General features: G+C 39.3%; 2 long non-coding RNA genes across 4 annotated transcripts in view; one reads left to right on the top strand and one right to left on the bottom strand.

The window, feature by feature from the left end:
• The window catches only part of LOC102016686, a 73323-nt gene that overhangs the window by 29607 nt on the left and 30269 nt on the right, over window positions 1-13447 (bottom strand). The gene's annotated exons all lie outside the window — the stretch shown is intronic.
• The window catches only part of LOC106147890, an 89897-nt gene that overhangs the window by 58651 nt on the left and 17799 nt on the right, over window positions 1-13447 (top strand). For both annotated transcript variants that reach the window (XR_001232918.1, XR_001232919.1), the window contains exon 2: window positions 12423-12571. This is a non-coding gene — a long non-coding RNA (uncharacterized LOC106147890). The remainder of the gene's footprint in view (window positions 1-12422; window positions 12572-13447) is intronic.

The following is a 13447-nucleotide window of genomic DNA, read 5'->3' as shown; positions in this document are numbered from 1 at the left end:
AGAGAGAGAGAGAGAGAGAGAGAGAGAGAGAGAGAGAGAGAGAGAGAGAGAGAGAGGGAGCTGGCAGCAAGTATATTCTGCAAATAGTTCTAAAATGCATTTGCAAATGCAGAAGCCTTCAGAACCATCCAACAATTCAGACACTCTTTTTATTTCTTCTCTGCGGGACGCCTCCATCCAGATTATTCGCAAAAAAAACGGAAAAGGTGAGAGCCCTGCCATCTTAGCTCAGAACTCCTGTGATTTCCTTTTCCCCCCCTGCCTTGTATTCCTCACTCCATTGTCCATGCATCCGATGGCAGCCGCCCTTGCTCTTGAATGCAAGTGTCACAGCAGGAGCAGAAAGAGGGTTGAGGGAAGGCATTGTCAAAGCCAGGGCTGTCTATTGTTTCTTTGCTTTCACTGCTTTGCCTTCCCCCTACCCCAGGCTTTCCTTTCCTAGTGGCCTCTGTCCAAGAAGAGGGAGAAAATTGTGAGAGTTAGTGGAGTAGTAGAGCCGTTTTTGCTGCACACTGTTTTGATAAACAGCTCAGCATTGCAGTCCACAAAATTAGGAAATACAGGAAGAGCGGAGGATTGTGGTGGGAGGTGGAGGGGAGGCTTTGCTTGCTCCATCCTAGATGCCAAAGGCAGTTTCTTCTGAAGGACTTCTGCGATGATATTTGTTTTCTGTCGTGATTTCATTTTTTTTTTTAAAGCACAAGGAAGGTTTTATTCATCTGTCATGCTTACCATTTGTTTATTCTTTGCTCGGTGCAACAACTAGATGGAAATTTTAAAGAAGGCCAGATCTGCTAGTTTGTGATTTTCTCAAATATTGAAATCAGTTCCGCCTGAATCTGTGATTGTCTTTCTTTCTGATCATTTCAGTTTGCATGTGAAATTTATGTGGTAACTTTCTGATGTGCATTAAAAAATTTAACCGTAGTTTGTGTAGCTGTAAGTGCTGGTATTGTGTTATTCTGTACCTTAAACATTCTTGTTTTTTTGGGTGACATCAATGTACAAGTGATTATCTTCTATGAACAGGCCAACTCCTGATAATCTCCCTAGTTTTCAAAGGTTTTGATTATACCCCCAAAATAGATTTATAAGAAGTATTTCAAATAGGCATTTGACATAACATGAAAAATTCTGTGGAATTTCCCAGTAACTTTTTTTTAAACTTTATGTAGTTTATCTTTCTTCCTATAAATAAATAAATGTGATTTTAACTGATTCTACAGAGAATCAGAAGAGCAGATTGAATGTGAATGCTATATCTGAACAATTTAGCTGAAAATAAACTACAATTACACATTTTGTAAACTAGTTTTAGCTTAGAAAAGTCGCATACCTATAAATGGTTCTCTATCATTTTCTTCCTTCTAAATACTGTACTATCTATAATTATCTAAAAAATTATTCCCAATTGATTTTTTTTTCTTCAAGCCATCTCACTTCTGGCTTCTGTCCAGGACTCTTTCCTATTTTCAGAATTTGCTACACATTCAGCATTTCAGTTCTAAAATGTGTTTTACATCAAAAGGGGACGTATCTGCATGGAGAGGAGGAAATGTTTTCAAGAAGTCATTTCATTGTATAATACATGCCAGGGGTTTGGAATTCCATATGAACTCGTGATCTCTTTCTTTTCAAAATAGTGGTTGTAGCCAGCCTGTGAATGTGAAGGTAGAAAAACTTTGGGGTTCCATAAGCTAATACACTAAATTGGAAGTCTGAGCTCTCATTTATATGAACATCTGGTTTGGCACACTGCAAATGCATTCTCTCCCTTCCCGTTCCCATTGCCTTAATTTAGGGGACTCAAACTGAGCCACCCTGCCTCTCTTTTGTGAAGGGACAGTTTGAAAAGTCTATAGAAAGCAAACTTCTCGAAAAAATGCAGAGCAGGCTATGGTTTGAATGCAAGTCTGAATTTAATTGCGGCCACTCTGGTGGTCCACTGTGTAATTTCCAGCACGCATCTGCATGATCCTTACCACAACTCTAGGCCAGGAATTGCAAGCAAGGAAAATTTCTCTGTGATAGCGATAGTTACTTTTTTTTTTAAAGTTAAAGTTTTGAACAATTACTTGGGACTGATTCAAAAGTCAATTTTAAACAAATGATTCTGAAGCTTTTATGAAAAGGGAAGTTGGTCTTGCTAAGTTCTTTAAAGCATTTTGTAGAGAGAAAGGGAGAGTTCCACCTTCTGATCGGCTCTACTTTGGTAAAGGGTGAAATGGGGGGAAATGTGTTGAAATACACAAGAATGGATAGTCTTGCCATTTAAGTGGTCTTATTTGCACTTTGAAACAGTGTGGTTTTCCCCTGAGCTGGAAGGAATGCTCACACCCAAGGGAGCAGACTTGGAGGGAACTTCATCTCTTAACTTGCGCCCCTGCAGATGTTCAGCTTCTTTTGGAACAACTTGAAAGAATCAATTACATTTATGGCCAAGATTGATCTCCAGACATTTTAAAGGCAGAGAAATTCAAGTTCGAATATTATTCCAAACATTTCACACAACTATAGTTGTTTTAGAACACAAAACACTTAGACCAGAGAGAAGGCCCAACTTGGGCATTTCTTAAAACTAGGCTTGACTTACCTCCAATATTTTTACATATATGCTCCCACCCCATACTATCTATTGAACCCAGGGCTGTGGCTCTGAGCTATATCCTCAGCCCTTTTTAAATTTTTGAGATAGGTTCTTCTTAGTGCTAAGTTGCCTATCATGGGCATGAACTTTTGATCCTTCTGCCTCAGCTTCCCATAGTCCTGAGACTACTGTGTGTGACTCTATCCAGTCTATCTGTGGCATCTATCATCTGACACCTAAAATGATGAACATTTTCTTAAAGAAAAACAATACTTTTGGAATTGTGAGAGAACATCTTACCAAGAATCAAGCAGAAGAACACACATATGAGAAAATAGAAAATTAAGCAGGATATAGCTGGTTAGTCCTCTTTTACCCAACATGCCTCAGGCTGATTTAAAGTAACCTCTAAAATGGCAGAACTTAGCCAAAAGCAATAAAATCATTTCTACTTCTTTCATTAATTGAAAAAATTTTCTTTTTCAAAACTAGATTTGTCTATCCTTAACTATACTGTTAAGTAGCAAGCACACCTTTTAGATTACCACTTTTTTTTTTTTTTTTTGGAATACCTAGGACTGAACTCAGGGCCTTCACACTAAGCTACATTCCTGTCTGCTGAGATTACAGGTGCTCACCACTACTCCCACTTTAGTTACCATTTTTATGTCCTTCATAATTTCTTCTTTCCTTTTCCAGTTAGGAAGACAAAACTAGGCTGGCCTTTTTGAACACATAACCTGTTTTCCACTACCAAAGTGTGTGAGGCCTCCAGGGATGAAATGCTTACTTAATTTCAGCTATGACATAGGGTTCCTTGTATTCATAAGAAGCATGAAACATATTTGAAAACAGGAAAAAGTTTTCAGTGCTTACAAACCAGCACAACAAACTGTTCTTGTGATATATAGAGAAGTAAACAGAAAACTCCTAGTGGTTTGTTGAATTAGCAAAGGGGAAGCATATGAAGATGTTATTCCAGGGGTTAGGTTTAAAACTAGGGAAATATGGAAAATGAGGGTGCTATCTATAGAGGGTGCTTAGACAAAGCTCTACTTTCTCTCTTAAAACTTTTTTGATGAAGGTAGGCAAGGAAATATTCTCTTCATATAGGCTGGCTAGCTGGACTGTAAACATTTGGGATTTACTTTAAAATAATTATGATATTTCGACAGTAATGTAAAATCTCATGTAAAAGAAACAGAATTCAGAGAAAACGCATCTTCTAGCCACTTCTCTGGGCATAGATATAAAAGGATGACAAGATATCTACAGTTCTCACCCTCTAGGACTGCTAAAAAGAAAATTAGTGGGAGGATACTGAAAGGAATAGTTAAAAAGTTGGTGACATGGTAATGTCTTCCTATCCTTAAATCACTATTACTAGTACCTGTCTCATTATGCCCTCCAGTCCCCTTCTTACCTTAAATCCTGGCAAAATAGAGCTAAAATAAATCCTGATTGAAACACCGATGGCATTATCCAGTGTGATCAGGTGACCCAAATATGAGTCAAAGCCCATAACAAATGTATTCTATTTACATTATTCTATTTATTGAAGGAAAGATGTTATTATGCAAAACCTTTTTCCAAGAAGGTGAAAGTCACTATACTGCCAAAAGCAAATCATCCTCATTCTCCTGGAAAAGTGATTTCTTTTTCTGACATACATAAATGGAAACAGGGAAAAAATTTTGGTTTAATCAACGTTATAGAGCTGTGGTGCTGGTCCATATACTGAGGCTAAGATCTGTGATCTCGTCATCTCCTCAAGTGCTGTGTACTACTTTCCAGGGTTACGCTTTGAGATGTCTCATGAATTCTTTTACTGATGTGGGCTGGTTAATGGGACTAAGACATAGACCCCCCTCAGGGATCTCACACTTGACCTAAGTTACAGTGCGATAAGAGAAACATGTTCTGGTTTCTGCTGCACAGTGGGTGACTCTAGAGACCAACAACATAAAAACATGTTTCAAAAAAGATGACATATTGAATGTTTTCATTACAGAGAAACACTTGAGAGGATAGATATGCATGTTGTGATCTGAGTAGTGTACAATGTACACATGTATTGAAAAGTCACATGACTATGTACATTTTTGCGTCAAAGAAATCTTTTAAAATTAAGTTGAATTTAAAACTTATTCCAAAAGAAAAGAATTAACTGGGAAAGTTGCTTCAATCTGATGCCCTTTGGTGGTTTCAAGGACTTACAGTATTTCTTGGTAAAGAGAATCAACCTTTTTTGCACATTGGAGACCCCTTAAAGAATTTTAAATTTTCTTTTCTTTGAATGTAAAGCTTTGACAAAAGCAGGACATAAGGACCTTAGGATGGACAGCGTGAGAAGTATTATAACTGTCAAAATTGCTTTGTTTTTTCACTAAGAAATGATTTGAAATGGCAACACAGAATCACAGGATTCTGACCTTGACTGGGACCAATCCTTCCCTGACTAGGACTGATAATTTTGGATACTCTACACCAATTTCACTTTCATGTCAGTAAATTTGGCCTCTTCAGGTAATCAATTGGGATCATTCAGGCCCATATCAATCTTTTTGTTTTTTGTCTCGTATCAAAGTTTATAAGACTAATCTAGACAGTTTCCTCAACTCTTAACTTCATCTCATTCTAATCAAGGAGCCTTAAATTACTGCAGTGAGCTAATCATACAAATGATGTCACTGCAGAAAGAAAGCCATTTATCCCACATCATGGAATTTTGGAGTAACCAAGACTTTAGGGCTTTTAAATAAAACCATAAAATGTAAGTTAAAGTTAATTATATCCCATGGCTTATATTTTAACTAGTGCAACATTATTGTTTTCTGCCTCCAAGTAATTTCATCCTAGACCCCATTGTACAAACTTCTAAACTGTTTTGACAGCTCTGCTATTGTGACGTATTACAGTGGCAGCTATGCTGTCCATGCCACCCCCCAGCCCATGTACTGTCATCACTGTCAAGCTTGTTCTCTTTTAAACTCAAATTGATGTGCTATCCCAGCTCCCAGAAAACAGTCTTCTTACTGGTTGCTCAGTTGCTAATGATATTTTTGATCATGATGTCAGTTTAGTTGTGCCCAGGCATTCAAGAATGGCTGGATACTAAGTAAACTCATATGAAGCTATTTCTAACCAGATGTGGTGGTAGGTGGCTGTAATTTCAGCACTCTGAAAGTCTGAGGCAGGAGAATCACATTCAAGTCCAACTTGGGCAACTTAATGAGTTGGTGAGACCCTGTCCCAAAATGAGAAATTTGAAAACGGGCTGGGGCTGTAACTCAGTGCTAAGGTATTGGGTTCAATCTTCAACACTGAAAAGAATTTTGCTTGAGGGGACAAGAAAATAAGTTGAAGCAAAGCAGAGGTTTGGATCAATGCCCAGTATGTTCACAATGCCTAGATCTATTAGATAACTGCAATTATATTATCTTATTCACAGTGGGAAGGTTTTGGATTATGGGGGTGTTTTATAGTGGATATTTATGAAGATAAACTCTATCATCATTATTATTAAAATAAAAGTCATGAGGACACTATTTTATTTTCAGCCGCAATAAGTAATGATTGTGTTTTTGGAAAACACAAATATTAATACAAGCTCTCTTTTTCTCTAGTATTTAAATAAAATAACACACATTTATCTATCTATCTATTATCTATCTATCTATCTATCTATCTATCTATCTATCTATCTCTCCATCTATCTGTCTGAGATTGAGCCTGGTGCTTTCCCACTGAATTACATCCCCAGCCCGTTTTATTTTATATTTTGAGACAGACTCTCCCTAAATTGCTAAGTTGCCCAGGCTAGGCTCAAGTTTGCAGTCTTTCTGCCTCAACTTCCCAGAGTGCTGAGAATATAGGCATTGCACCACTGTGCGTGGCCTCAAAACTTTTGTTTTCTTTTTAATTCATGGACAAGATGAATGCCATACATTCCAATTTGGTGAAAGTACTGGCACACTGGAAAGGAAGAAAGTGACTGGTCCAGGTTAAAGAGCTGAGAATTGGAACAGTGATAGAGTCAATGACTTGCCTACTCATGTTGGAATATAAGGATATATATACAGGATAATAGGGTTGGGACATAGCCACTGAAAGACAAAATCCTTCTTTTTCTGCAACCACAGCTAACAGGAACACTGCATCCTCTCATAGATGGGCGTAAGCTTATTCAGGAATGTGCAGTGAGTCAATTGACACACGTTTGTTGAAGCCTTTTCCTCCGTCCAAAGCTAGAGGAGATGCTATAGAAAATGCAGCAGTGATAAAAGATGCAGCAAATGTGCTTGAGGAGTTTATTATCTGGAAAGAAGCAAAAAGTAGATTCAGTTTCGCTCCAGAACATGGACCTGTGGGTCGGGCACCGTGCAGTGTGCCATGGGCACAGGGGTAAAAACACAGGCTTCTGCTGTGAAGGAACTCAGAGTCTAGGGAGGCTGTGGATTCTTAAGCAAGAAACTTCAGGAAAATGTGATCTGTGCAGTGTGCTGTGGTGACAGAAGTGTCTCACTGCTGTCCCTTAAGGCTGGGAAAGGTTTGTTAGAAGATGATGTCTACTTGCCTCAAGAACTATCTATCTGTGTCTTGTAAAATTGTGGACCTTTTCTTTGTACAGGGGATTCAAAGGAGGATAAGGCTACTTATCTTTGAGGAGATCATGGTCTAACTTAGGAGACAAACAGCTGATGAAACATCACACACATAGAGAAGAATAAGATATAGACTACAGTAGAGTTATAAAAAATTATCTAGGAGATCAAAGGAGACACCCATATACTTCTGAGGAAATACAGCAAGACGACCCTCTGTGCTTGATGTAGTAGAGGAGCGTGTAAACAGAGCAACATGAAGATGTAGAGGAAAGAGCAACAAATTCTACCTGGAAGAGAGGAGGAATTGGGGAAGACTTCATGGAATTGATGGCATTCGCATGAGCACTGAATACTGAGTAGAATTTTTCCAGGTAGGGATAATGAGATGAGAACAGAAGGAAATTCAGAGAGGATAAATTTGTGTGAATCAAGGCAAGGATGTGGTGTGTTTAGGAGAAGGATGGTCTAGTTTATTTGGGCTGAACCTGTGGGGTCTGGAAGGAAATGGAGGCATATAGCTCATGATAGTGTCCTGGAGCTGGGCTCTGAAGGCAAGGCTGAGGAATTTGCTGTTTCTTCATGTGTGTGTATCTGAAAGGCCACGAGGAGTGATTATTTTTGGATTGGAGACTTTGAAAAGTAACCTGGGCAGCAGAGGAGGGAGAGAATTAGCAAAAAGAAAGCTAATGACAGTGGTTTTCACTGGGGATGGGCAATCTATCACAGCAACTTGGCAAGCTTTTGCAAAAAATACAAAGGCATTGTGTTTTCCTCAGTCTTCTCTCTTTGCCCTCAACTGAGTTTCTGATATGCCATCAGGTGATGGAAAGGTACGCAAGATAATTTGAAAAAACTTACTAGGTAATGATGATACAGTTCATCCTTTCCTCTGTTATTGCATTGGCTTAGCCAAGAGATGATCAAAGAAGGCTATGACAGTGGAGGTGAAAAAGGATGCATCTGAAAGGTACATGAAAGCTGGAAATAAATAAACAGGGTTGGAGAGAAACCATGACAAACACCTCAGTAATTAGTCTAAATGAGTACAGTGAGGAGTAGAGAGTCTTCATAAAGTTTTGGATTCTACTTGATGTATATGGCATTTGTTTTCCCTACAAGTAGTTACATAAGAAGCTGGGTTTTTCAAGAGCTTAAAAGTATAGATTCTTAAATTCATTATGAAACAACAGAAAATAGCATGTAAGTGTTCAGTGAAGTCAAAAGAAAACCAGACACAATTAAAATCTGTGTTGGTTGAGGTAGACAGATAAGTCTTCTAGGAGAAGTAGAACTTGCATTGCATTTTAGAGCATTAGTAGGATATTCAACTTTGAGAAATGGGGAAATTAAGAAAGAAGATTGTTCCCCAAAAGGAGTAAGATGAGAATGACTAATGATGCTTCCACTGGGGAGGATCATAATTTAAATGACTTAATAATAGAAACCAGTATGTTCCCATTTATTCTTTACTTCAAGGAGAAAGCATTATTATTCACTATTTATAAAAGAAGAAGTAGGTTCAAAGAGATTGAATAAATAGCTCATGTGGTTCCAGATAGAGTAGTGTACCTTGAACCTAGATCTAGAACCTAGATCCTAACTCCAGACTCTTCTTCTGACCCATAGATATGTCTTAAAGGTAGCCCTCTTTCTCAATTATTTTAATATCCCTCCTTGCTAGCATGTAGTCTGAAAACAGAATAGAGTTTACGTACATATTTATTGAATTAAACTAAAAATTATCAGTCTTTTTATGTATCAGTTTAATTATTTGCCATCTACACTTAAGATTAAACACAGAAATATAGTATTGTGAGATTAGAAATCTCCTTAAAGATCTAATCCAACTGGCCCACGTTGTAAAGGAAATAAAGACTCAGAGAAAGAAAGAGACTTACCAAAAATGTCACATCCAGTTGTCAGCAGAGTTGGATCAATACCCAGATTCTCAACTTCTCAACCAGCTCTGTGATCACAGATTAAATGGTACTTCAATCCAAGACAGCCACATATGTGGTGTGAGATAGTTCTCCCTCTTCTGAGTGCTCAAAGTTAGATGGGAGAAAAATACAGATAGGCATCAGAGGTGACTTGATAGCTAAGAATTCTGACTATATCAGTTGACCATCTAATCATTGAATAAAAGAGGATTGCCACAGGAAGGAGGGATAGGAATTTATGAGTAGTTTCATCTGAGAAAAGAACAAGAAGCAACAGAAATAAAAGGTTGAGGGAGGTAGTAAATTTTCCAGTGGATGGTGATGATTTGCTAGGTATCAGCTTTGTCTTGCTTTCTTTTATGTCTAAAACATAGTTGCGACAAGAAATACCACCCCAATCTAGAGGGCTGATAAGGAAGTGATACAAGAGATTGTGTCAGCAGGCCAGGGAAGGGATCCTAGAACCCTGAGGATGCTCACAAGCTGTGTATTTGGCGGTGGGGCGGGGGTGGTGTTTCATTCCTTTGGTCCCGCAGGCTCCTTGTCCATTAGCGAGAGGGCTAGATTTGCTTTAGCTATTTTCTGTTGGCCACTTGCCTTCTTACTAGTGAGAGAGGTAGAGAAATCCCTTGAAGCTGTCTTCCATTGTGCTGGATGCTGGTTCCTAATGGTTGGCAGACTGTGGTGTTGCACCAACATTGATGGTGGCCCCTTTGCTCAGTCACCACCATGTGGGTTGGGTGGCATGCCTGGTCCCTTCAAGCTGCTGGAATTTAGTGAAATACCACTACTGACATGAACCAATGGAGAGCCTGGTCTTTTCACCTAATTTTTGTTAGCCTGTCCTCCTGGTCTCCCATTACTATGTGCTTCCATTTTACCTTCCTGTTCATTCTTCAAAATGACCACAAACAGACCTCACTCTTCTTTGTATTGCTAGAGGTCGACTGTAGGACCTTGTGCATGCCAGGCAAGTCCTCTATTGTTGAACTACACTTCCAGCTCCCAGACCTCATTCCCCCCACCTCTTTCTCATGGTACTAGGGATTGAACGCAGGACCTTGTGTGTGCTAAGCAAGCCCTCTACGACTGAGCTAATCCCCAGCCCTAAGCCTCATTCTTTATCTGTGTATCCTATCCTGCCCTCAGGTTACAGCTATTTGTTGTAGTTTTTAAATTCATTATTTTTTAGCATTTTGTTTTTTTAAAATTAACATGTGAAATTTATAATTTTTGGTGTATAGATCTATAGATTTACGTCTTGTATATACTCATGAATTCAACACCCAAAGAGGGATACAACATCTTTCACTTCCATGCCACTGCTTTATGGTCATACTCTCCTTTCATCCCGATCCCCCCAACAACTAATCTGTTGAGGATATTATATCAATGGAATTGTGTGAATGCAACATTTTTGAGAATGGCTTCTTCTCCTGAACATAATGCCTTTGAATTTCATCCATGTTTTTGTTTGTGCCAATAATTTATTCATTAGATTTATCCATTCACTGATTAAAGGACATTTTCATTGGTCCCAGTTTGGGATGATTATAAATAGAACTGTTACAAATATCTATGTAGAAGTATTTGTGTGATACAAATTCCTTACAAATACTGAGAAGTGGGATTGGTAAACTGACTCCTTTGTGGAGACCCCACCCTACTTTTGAACTTAAGTTTGCTGACCTGTTGGACTTGTGGATCTGGATTTATGTACCTGCCTTTCCCCTTCCTCAGAAGAGCAAGCTCTGTCTGCCAATTGTATTTCCATCTCTTGTATCCCACAGACTTCCTCTTTCTCGCTAGGAGCTCTCAGCACATAATAAAACTGGAGCCCACTTTAATTAGCCTACATCCTTTTCAGTTCTGAATTTTCTGTGATTTGGATTATTGCACCAGTATTGTAGTACCCTTTGCTGGCTGATTTGCAAGCTGGCTTCATGCCTGTGCTAAGACAGAAATTGTAGGTACAGTGGGGGAAAAAAGAAAAAAAGAAATGGGGGAAAAAGAAAGGAGGAGTTGTTGCGAACTACCATGGTAGTGACAGCCTGACAGGCACACTTCATGTATTTGATGCTACACATATAGATAAATGCTGTAATGTTTTTGTGGAACCCTACAATATTGTACTTGTCTTCTCAATTGCAGACAAAGATAGGCTGTCTGGAAAGCTGGACTCAGCCTGAAGCCTGCTACCCAGATTGCTATTTTGTGAAGCCTTCCACATACAAATGACTCAGATCCAAACATTCAGAAATGATCTTAGAGGGCCATCTGGTTCTTGCTGGTTCTGAAAGCTTCATTTAGCCTGTGGTGTGGATCCAGTTCAAAAGATAGTGAGAGCTCTTCATCAAGATTTAATATGTTAAACTGACCAAGGCTGGTAGCTGGCTTTTTAAAATAGCCAACAGTGCTGCTAGAAGGGCTGATGGATTATGTCTTTCATAGGTCAGTGGAAGTCTGATAAATGCTTAATTGATGATGATGTGGTTATATGGCAGCCTTGAAATGCACAAACATATACACACAGAGACCCAATTTTGTGTCATCAAGAAACATGTGTTAATTTGTTTGAGTGTCTGAGACAGTCTGGGAATTAGGCTGAACCAACACATCAAGCAGTAAGGTCTGTCAGAGCCATGTAATCACCATGATGTGTCATTTTTAATTCGTGAAGACAATACCACCAACCTTGCAGTTTGGACAACAGTGCTGATGGATTTGTCGTTTGCACTCCCTGGCTGCATGCTTTTCTGATCAGAGGTATGGCCGTGACCAAGGGACAAGGAACATTTCCTCTTTGGAAAGCTCACAGCTTGACAAGGGATGGAAGCCTGTAATCTCAATTTTAGGCTCTGACCAAGTCCAGATAGGGAAGTGAGGAGGACCCTGGGCATCAGGGAACATGAGCCAAAGACAGTCAGTTCAGCAAGCAAAATACATAAAGTGGCATTATTGATTCATCTTTTATTTCTTTGGGTTATAGCTGTCTCATCTGAAAAATGGTGTAATTAACTTATACAGACAAACCCAAAATACATCCTACGTGATGACATTTGATTCGTTCCTTAATGCTTTTCACTCTCCAGGTTGTAAGATCATCAAACTTGGGGCCTGTGCATATTTATGTGTACCCTTAGCATTACATATCACTAAGCATAAAAATATTTTAAAAATTATATTAAATGCTACAAATAAAGGTATAGCTTTGGAAGGGCACCACATGTTGGATGACATATGTGAATGTTGGGGTCATAAAGGAAACTATCTCACCTTTATCCCCAGGGTAATTCATCTTTCTACCATCCACTGACTGAAGATCCTGGAGTTCCGCATTTGATTGTTTTCATCTTTCTAAGATGTGGCACTTCAGGAAGTCTTCACTCATGCCAAGAAACTGAGACCTGGAGGACCTCTTAGGTGAAATACGGTTGGTGAGTTTTTACCAGCAAGTTTAATATTTGTTTTCAAAACCAAACACGTGCAGAAATTACCTCCATGCTCATGGCCTTGCCAGAGACGGGAAACATGACCTCTCAAGAGTCAGAATAAAAGTTAATGATTTATAACATTTTCTGACTGTCCTGACATGCCTACTCTGTAGAGAGGAGAACAGCGTTTAAAATGATTTCTTGCCAGGGAGATAGCTCAGGGGCACAGCACCTGCCTGGGCAAGCGCAAAGTCCTGAGTTCGATTCCCAGTACAAGCAACCCCCACAAAAGAAAACAAATAAAATGACTTCTTTCAATGGAGAAAGTGAGGCTTATGGTCTCCAAAGAGGGCATGCTAAGGCCCTGCAGCCTACCAACTTTCTTCAACAAGGTTTTTTCTCTTTTTCACTTGGTATATCACACTTCCACATTGAACATTAGGATTTTGTTGAGAGTGTGGGTTCTCTAGGGCCCTGCTGTGATTCCTTGGATTGTTGGCTGGGGCACTGGAGACCTTGGCTGGCTTCTGATGAGGTTACTGATGATGACAGTTGAAGTGCCTATATTTTTGTTAACATAGAAATTACCATCTTATCCGTTTGAAGGACAGTTGTGTTAAATGCATTCTCATTGTCATGCTACCATGTTATGATTTGTCTGTGTGTCCCCCGCAAAGACTCATGCGGCCATGGGGCAGGCTTTTAGAGTTGATTGAAGTGTGAGAGCTACACCCACCCTGGGGTGGATAGTTTGCATATGTAAGGGAGAGGAAAAGAGTGCTTGAGGCCATTCCTGGCTTTTGTGTTTTGTTGCTTTTGCTGTGTTCAGACACCAGGAGCTGTAGCCCTCTGCCATGTGCCACTCTGCCTTATAATCTG

The sequence above is a fragment of the Chinchilla lanigera genome, unplaced genomic scaffold, assembly GCF_000276665.1.
Source record: "Chinchilla lanigera isolate Chin_1 unplaced genomic scaffold, ChiLan1.0 scaffold00011, whole genome shotgun sequence".
Lineage (NCBI taxonomy): Eukaryota > Metazoa > Chordata > Mammalia > Rodentia > Chinchillidae > Chinchilla > Chinchilla lanigera.
Note: the sequence above shows the minus strand (reverse complement) of the source record. Positions and strands in the feature narration are given on the sequence as shown.